Source organism: Schistocerca americana, chromosome 1 (assembly GCF_021461395.2).
Source record: "Schistocerca americana isolate TAMUIC-IGC-003095 chromosome 1, iqSchAmer2.1, whole genome shotgun sequence".
NCBI classification, from domain to species: domain Eukaryota; kingdom Metazoa; phylum Arthropoda; class Insecta; order Orthoptera; family Acrididae; genus Schistocerca; species Schistocerca americana.
In genome coordinates, this window is record NC_060119.1 from 749,822,494 (window position 1) to 749,831,261 (window position 8,768).

Consider the following 8,768-nt stretch of genomic DNA (forward strand, 5'->3'; position numbering starts at 1 on the left):
AAAAAGGAACTTGGTGTGGTCACTGACACGCATTCCTTCAAAGGTATTTTCAACGATTTTCCATTCGCTGTAATCCAGACACACGTATACCTTTCTAACGGTTCTGGATGTTGATACATCGCAAAATATCCCTAGACAACTGGCTCATGTGAACAATGACGCTCAGATTACTTCGACAAATTAGCCCCTGAAATTCCAAAAAGAAACACAAGGCCCTCTGTGCTTCCTCAGTAGAAATCACTAATAATACACCACCATCACGCAACAATACCAGTAACAGAACAAAATTTTCACTCTGCAGTGGAGTGTGCACTGATATGAAACGTCCTGGGATATTAAAACTGTTTGCCTGACTGAGATTAGAACTCGGAGCCTCTGCCTCCTGTGGGTAAGTGCTGTACCGACTGAGCTGCCCCAAGTGTGATTCACTTCGGCCAGTACCTCATCTCCCACTGCTGGAAGTACAGGTGTGAGGACGGGTCGTGGGTCCTACTTGAGGTTGTTTAGTCGGTAGACCAGTTGCCTGCGAAAGACAAAGGTCTCGAGTTCGAGCCCCGGTTCAACACACAGTTTTAATCTGCCAGGTAGTTTCAGTCCCGGTAGCAGGTTAAGTAGCTTGACAAACAGATCATCCACAGATATACAAGAGAACCTTGGAGGGATCTCCTTTCCGATCTGCTGACTGAAGGATGTGCTTAATTCGCTTTGGGCAGTTTCCCAACCCGAGATAAAGCACCTTGGGTTCTTACTAGAAAATTACAGAGCTATTAAGACAATAATTTACACACAATCAGACAGTCTGACACTACATAAATCCTGTGCGCTGTTAACGTACTGAATACGCAAGATCTAATTCTATTTATTTGCGAGAGAAATGGTTCGCTAACTTGGACACAGGAGCGTACAGATTCCCATTTTTCTAGCACGACCTTAATACTGGAGATGGTGTCATTCACCTCCGATTCATGCAGGTCCGGCAGGGTCACGGGATGAGCAATGACAATGACAGACACCACTAAATCAGCAGCACTGCCCAACGGGCGGGCACCAAGAGTCTTTACCTCATACACAAGCACTTCTTTCACATTGTTCAAATGGCTCTAAGCACTATGGGACTTAACATCTCAGGTCATCAGTTCCCTAGACTTAGAAACTACTGAAACCTAACTAACCTAAGGACATCACACACACCCATGCACGAGACACGATTCGAACCTGCAACCGTAGCAGCAGCGCGGTTCCATACTGAAGCACCAAGAACCGCTCGGCCAGCTCTTCTTTCCTCAACACTCTGATACCAGGCACTTCCTGAGATGCCCTGCTGAAACGGAACAGTAGCGAGTATATCCGCTAAAAGAAACACAAGACAAGATATATATCTTCCAAATGATAGCACACAGCAATCAGTCGTCCTTTTATTGTAGATTTTTGTTCGCTATATCTATATTTCAGTAAGGCCTAGCCATTATCAATGCACCACTTCATACTACCAATGCATGTTCTTATATGCCAGTTCCCTGTTGTTCGGGCTTTTGTCATAGTTCTTTCAAGAACTACAATAAAAGACAGAATCAACACAGCACCGCATAGTCACCTGTGCAGAACGAAGTGGTATCGGTTGATGTCTACGACGATTTTCGGTTGCCCACATTCAGCAGTTCTGCGTAATAAGTGCTTGTAGATGCAGATGCTCTTAGGTTGTTCTCAAAATTTTCTATGCCAATTCATTGTCCACTTTGATGCGAGCAGTACATTCCAGAGCGAACGTTTGTGTAGCTGGCAGATCAGCAGGAAGCAACTTCTAATCATGGGTGATTTTGTGTGGATAACAGTGCAGGACGTTTCGTAACATTTTATCCATCGTCCTCGCAAGCATGTCCAATGTTCGGGCATTTCTCTGTGCGTTTCATGTTTGCACCGCTCGACCCCCACTGCAATGTTGTGGCCACATCTTCGTTAGACGTCAGACCAATCGCTTTCCTCCCTTTGCCACACTGTTCTTCATAAGAATCTGTCTTTTCGAATCTTTTAGTGATTTTTCCCTACCCTTAGCACATATCGGACCAACGACTTTTTTCATGCCCTTGAGTGTTCGGAACTTCTGCAGGGCTAGTGGCGCACAGTCACTGTTCTTCTAAAAGAGCTTTACTAGCAGAGCGCGATTCTTCATGGAGATAGTCATGTTGGGCGTGTCGAGCGCACCCTGAAGAACATCCCTGTGTCGCACGTCTGATCCATCTACTGGACAAATTTTCGTTAAAATGCTTACGTACGTTTTACCTGTCAGAGTCATATCTAGAAGTATCAGGAGTCTCATATCAACCAAACTCCGCTAGTTTGAACAGTCCCCTGCTGACATGCAAGGTCCATGGATACATGAAGTTGTCTCCATACCCATACAAGTCTATCCCCTCGATGCAATTTGAAACTACCGGGCAACATGCTTCCAGTAATCAACAGCCCAATGTCGGTATTGGCAAGCCCAAGTGAAACGTAAAGCTATGTGTCGTGCAGTCATCAAGGGTACACGAGTGGGCCTTCGGCTCCGAAGGTCCAAATCGATGATGTTTCTTTGAATGGTTCCGACGCTGACACTTGTTGATGGTCCAGCACTGAAATATGCAGCTGTTAGCTGAAGGGTTGCACTTCTGTGACGTTGAACGATTCTCTTCAGTCGTCGTTGGTCCCGTTCTTGCAGGATCTTCTTCCGATTGCTGCAATGTCGGAGATTTGATGTTTTACCGGATTCCTGATATTCACGCTACACTCGTGAGATGGTCATACGGGAAAATCCCCACATCATCGCTACCTCGCAGATGCTGTGTCTCATCGCTCGTGACCCGACTGTAGCACCACGTCAAACTTACTCAAATCATGATAACCGGCCATTGTAGCAGCAGCAACCGATCTAACAACTGCGCCAAACACTTGTCGTCTTATACAGGCGTTGCCGATCACAGCGCCGTATTTTGCCTGTTTACATACACTCCTGGAAATTGAAATAAGAACACCGTGAATTCATTGTCCCAGGAAGGGGAAACTTTATTGACACATTCCTGGGGTCCGATACATCACATGATCACACTGACAGAACCACAGGCACATAGACACAGGCAACAGAGCATGCACAATGTCGGCACTAGTACAGTGTATATCCACCTTTCGCAGCAATGCAGGCTGCTATTCTCCCATGGAGACGATCGTAGAGATGCTGGATGTAGTCCTGTGGAACGGCTTGCCATGCCATTTCCACCTGGCGCCTCAGTTGGACAAGCGTTCGTGCTGGACGTGCAGACCGCGTGAGACGACGCTTCATCCAGTCCCGAACATGCTCAATGGGGGACAGATCCGGAGATCTTGCTGGCCAGGGTAGTTGACTTACACCTTCCAGAGCACGTTGGGTGGCACGGGATACATACGGACGTGCATTGTCCTGTTGGAACAGCAAGTTCCCTTGCCGGTCTAGGAATGGTAGAACGATGGGTTCGATGACGGTTTGGATGTACCGTGCACTATTCAGTGTCCCCTCGACGATCACCAGTGGTGTACGGCCAGTGTAGGAGATCGCTCCCCACACCATGATGCCGGGTGTTGGCCCTGTGTGCCTCGGTCGTATCCAGTCCTGATTGTGGCGCTCACCTGCACGGCGCCAAACACGCATACGACCATCATTGGCACCAAGGCAGAAGCGACTCTCATCGCTGAAGACGACACGTCTCCATTCGTCCCTCCATTCACGCCTGTCGCGACACCACTGGAGGCGGGCTGCACGATGTTGGGGCGTGAGCGGAAGACGGCCTAACGGTGTGCGGGACCGTAGGCCAGCTTCATGGAGACGGTTGCGAATGGTCCTCGCCGATACCCCAGGAGCAACAGTGTCCCTAATTTGCTGGGAAGTGGCGGTGCGGTCCCCTACGGCACTGCGTAGGATCCTACGGTCTTGGCGTGCATCCGTGCGTCGCTGCGGTCCGGTCCCAGGTCGACGGGCACGTGCACCTTCCGCCGACCACTGGCGACAACATCGATGTACTGTGGAGACCTCACGCCCCACGTGTTGAGCAATTCGGCGGTACGTCCACCCGGCCTCCCGCATGCCCACTATATGCCCTCGCTCAAAGTCCGTCAACTGCACATACGGTTCACGTCCACGCTGTCGCGGCATGCTACCAGTGTTAAAGACTGCGATGGAGCTCCGTATGCCACGGCAAACTGGCTGACACTGACGACGGCGGTGCACAAATGTTGCGCAGCTAGCGCCATTCGACGGCCAACACCGCGGTTCCTGGTGTGTCCGCTGTGCCGTGCGTGTGATCATTGCTTGTACAGCCCTCTCACAGTGTCCGGAGCAAGTATGGTGGGTCTGACACACCGGTGTCAATGTGTTCTTTTTTCCATTTCCAGGAGTGTATTTATGTATTTCAATACGTATGCGTATACCAGTTTCTTTGGCGCTTCACTGTTCATCACAGTCAGTAGTCCGAAGTAATGACACTAGGAGAATGTAAATCCACTGTGACATCTTCGAGCAACAAGTTGAACTATTTTCGTGTTATTTCGATAGCAAAGAGACTGTAAGATTTTGCGCATGAGTGAAGGTCAACCGATAGTGTTCTGTGCACTAAAGTGTGAATGTTTTTGTTTGTAACTGTGTTTTAACTGTGCAGGGGCCAAGCGTCAGATCATTTATCGGTTAAAGTATAAACGAACAATCCATAATTTTAATTCAGGCACACAGACGTCATGGTTGTCACTTGTAGATTGTGCTTGCAATGTATATTAACCTGACTGATTCCGTCCCGAACCTTTTGAGAGCAGTTAAAATTTATTTAAGTGTATTTATCATTATTATGACGTGCCCCAGTAGCAGAGATAGCCTCGCCAGCTTCCAGACATCCGGCGGGCTTCCATGAATGATAACATTTTTTCGACAGCAGAAAGTCCTGCATGCAGCAGTTCATCTTGAGGTAGGCAACATCGGTTAGTCTGTGATCAACTGTTAGCTCCCATCTTTACAGCTGGGTCATACAAAAACGAAGTTTCGACGAAATATTACACGAAAATGTGCTGATTTAACTAAAGATTGAGCGCAACGTCATTTAAAAAATGCTTAGCAGCACTCTCAAAACAACCAATTTCATTAACAACAAGACCTCTCACAACTAGAATTGCGATAGCACATTTAATCGAAACTGCGTAAACATGCCAGTTTGTGGTGAATTAACATGTGAATCATTACAGAAATAACTGAATGTTTCCGAAAGACTTGTAACCTAAATTAAGGACGTCAAAATAACATTTGAATCATTAGATAAGTAATTACATATTTCCGAGAGACTTTCACCAAAATTAAAGACGACAGCTATTTTACTCAATCATTCGAGGTTGTAAACAGAGTTTATAGTGAAATGTAGGATTACATTTGATTGACACTAACAGTAGTTTGATACTTCGAGCAGGCGAAAGAGTAACATCATTGCATTCCAGTACTAATCGTTATTACAATTAATTTAACTCTCATTAGGATTGACATCGTCACATGCTATTACCCTATACAATAGGTAACATCTTGTTATTCCGATCGATCTGAGTTCTGTTACACCGATCTACAAACACACAACAACAAAGAATCTCTGGTTTTTTTTTCAAACAAAACGTAACGGAAGTACTTGTCTACATGCTCACTTGCAATAATAAACCGTTATCCACGCGATGGTCAGCAGACTGATGACTAAAAAAAAGTCTGTTGCACAGTAGAACTTACAGTTTTCCGTTTTCATACCTATTTATGTATTTAATTGTTTTCAGTGTTTGGTAAGAGTGTTTGCAAATTTACATGCGTCGTACGGCATTGATCATCTAAGTCAGATAAAAAGAGAAAAGCGAGTCGACGAATAATTTCATAAATGCAGAATTTGTGTTAAGTCAAATTTGACAGGACAGCGTAGCCCTTTGATCAGCTAGCCGTCATTGTGGCCATGTTGTGTTGTGAGTTATTACGTACATGTTTCATTAAATTGGAATCTAGTAGTCAGTTCATTAGACAGTGTGTCCCAATTCCTTTATTAGTGCCACGACGTTTATTTTGTATGGCTCTGCGAAGATTCTTGATGGTCGCACATTATTTTGCAGCATTTATTGTCTCGCCCCTTTCCAAAAAATCAACAATCAGAAACCCTTTTCTGCCCCAAAACACTGACACCATGATTTTCCTTGCTGTTTGCTGAGTTTTGAATTCTTTGGCTGATGGAGACTGAGTATGGCGCCACTGCATTGATTGTCGTTTGCTCTCTGGAGTATGATGATCAGCCCAATTTTCGTCTCATGTCAGTATAGAGTTGAGAAAAGCCTCGCCTTCAGACTCAAAACGGTCAAGAAATTCTCTAGCGGTACTGACTGTATTTATTTTATGTGCTTCGGTAAGGATTTTGGGAGCCCATCGCACACACAACTTGCGATAGTTTAGTCGATTTCATGAACAACAGTTCTTGAAATGGTTGGACAAACCGCAAGGTCGTCAATTGTCAAACGGCGATGAGAGAGATGTTTTTCAATTTCCTGCGTCACGTCATCAGTCACAACAGACGGCTTTCCGCTTCTGCGTTCATCCTGAGATTCCGTCCTTCCAAAACTGAAGTTCCGTACGCATTTCTTCACATGCTGCCTTGACATCACTTCCTCTCCAAACACTAAAGCAATTTCGTGATGAATCATGCCCTTAGCATTTAGGCAGCGAATTACAGCGTGCACTTCGCACTTGGTGGAAGCCGGGATGAGAACGCTCAATTCTAACAGTCATCACAACAGTAATGATTAGCTACTCATTGTTAGGAATACTCGTTCCTTCCGTTGGGCTCCCGAGACACGGCCTTAGTACCAACTCCCCCCACGGACATTCCATCATGAAGCTACATGCCTTGTAATCTTAGTTTCCGTATAACACTAGTATATGCAAGAGAACAATTAAGAAGTTACGCCGGCCGCAGTGGCCGAGCGGTTCTAGGCGCTACAGTCTGGAACCGCGCCACCGCTGTGGTCGCAGGTTCGAATCCTGCCTCGGGCATGGATGTGTGTGATGTCCTTCGGTTAGTTAGGTTTAAGTAGTTCTAAGTTCTAGGGGACTTATGACCTCAGAAGTGAAGTCCCATAGTGCTCAGAGCCATTTTTTGAACCAATTAAGAAGTTACAACGAACCAACTGGTCTAGCACTTAAGAGAGAAGAAGAAGGTGATCATGATATTTTTCATGTAATCTAAATGTATTTCTATAGTCTGTTAGACCTTACCTACCAGGTGGAATATTGCTTTCATGGCTGACTCTTCCGAGGACATCAATACATCTGACGGAATGTCGTCTACCCGAAAGTTCTGGTTTCGTCTTGGTCTTTCAGCACTCTATCAAAGTTCTCTCTTGGCGTTATCTTTACTTCCTCTCCTTCCACTTTTTAGCTCGTTCTTCTGTGCTGAATACTGGTATTAAGTAATTGCTACACAAGTCAACTTTCAGTTGAACAGTGGTCGTTCCAAATGGAGCACAGATTCGGGGTGGAGAAAGATGGATGTTTCAGTTGGAAGAAATTACGAATCAACGTTATTGCGCTAGTGGATCAGCCAACCGTGGCCTTTACCTGGCTGGTCCACTGTGGGTTTACTCCCCTGACGCGGCATAGGGGTGACGGGCCGCAGTCATCTCCGTTGTTCGAGTCGGACGTGGCGTTCCCTGCCCCCAGCGGCCGTCGTGTCGGCTGAAAGCTTCCGCCTAGGCAAACAACGCCTAGGGATTGGATTTCACTGATGTGTTGACTCAAGACAGAACACAGACTTCTAAGATAATTGCACGTCAAGGGCTTTTGGGACGCCCTTCTGCCGGGATTGCGCTCTCGGCAAACATGGAGCGGCACAGGTAGGCAACCGTCTGCGTGCTGTGTGCTCAGCCGCGGACGAACACTCGCGTTATCGCCGGAAACAGCGCCAGCAGAGCAGAGGTGAAGGCGCCGCCGCAGGAAGCGACTGCTCTGCGACGTAACGTGACGGACACTCTGAACATTTCTTGTCGGTGGTGATCTACATCTACAACTTAACTTCCCAAGCCACACTGTGGTACCTTCAATATTTTCAACATATATTCAGCAACTGTATTAATATTTGAATATTTTGATCATATCGTTTATTTTGTCGTCTCAGTTGTACGCCTTTTTCAGGTTATAACTAGTTTCGATCAAACCTGGTCCTTTTCGTGGCATAACTGGTTCCGAATAAAGTTAGTCATCTTCAGATCAATGAAGTTGAGTGAATAACCCGCCGCGTCCATGCAGAACCTGCGCATCAGAAACGGACATCTTAACCGCTGTGATCTCTCCCATTTTCTGTTCCATTAGCGAATGTTCCGTGGGAAGAATTGCTGTTGGGAAATCTTCATGAAATTAAGGCCGATGAATGGATACTGGCTTCTCTTGGCCAGGAATGCCCCCTTCACTGCGCTGGTCTACTTTTTATGACCTCTTTGCTTTCAAAGGGGCGGAATACCTTCACTGCATCTGTTTGTTGAACTTGTTCGGTTTACCGCTAATCCCATTTTTTCTTCTCATAATTACTAGCATTTTTATCTATTTACTCTCGATCCATATTCTCTACTCAGTAGACTGTTATTGTCTTCAAGAGGTCCTGTAATTCTTCTTCACTTCCGCCGATGATAGCAATGTCATTTTCGTATTTTAATCGCACTTATAAAACTTTCTGTCTTCGATGTATAGATGGGACAGTATGGGTGAA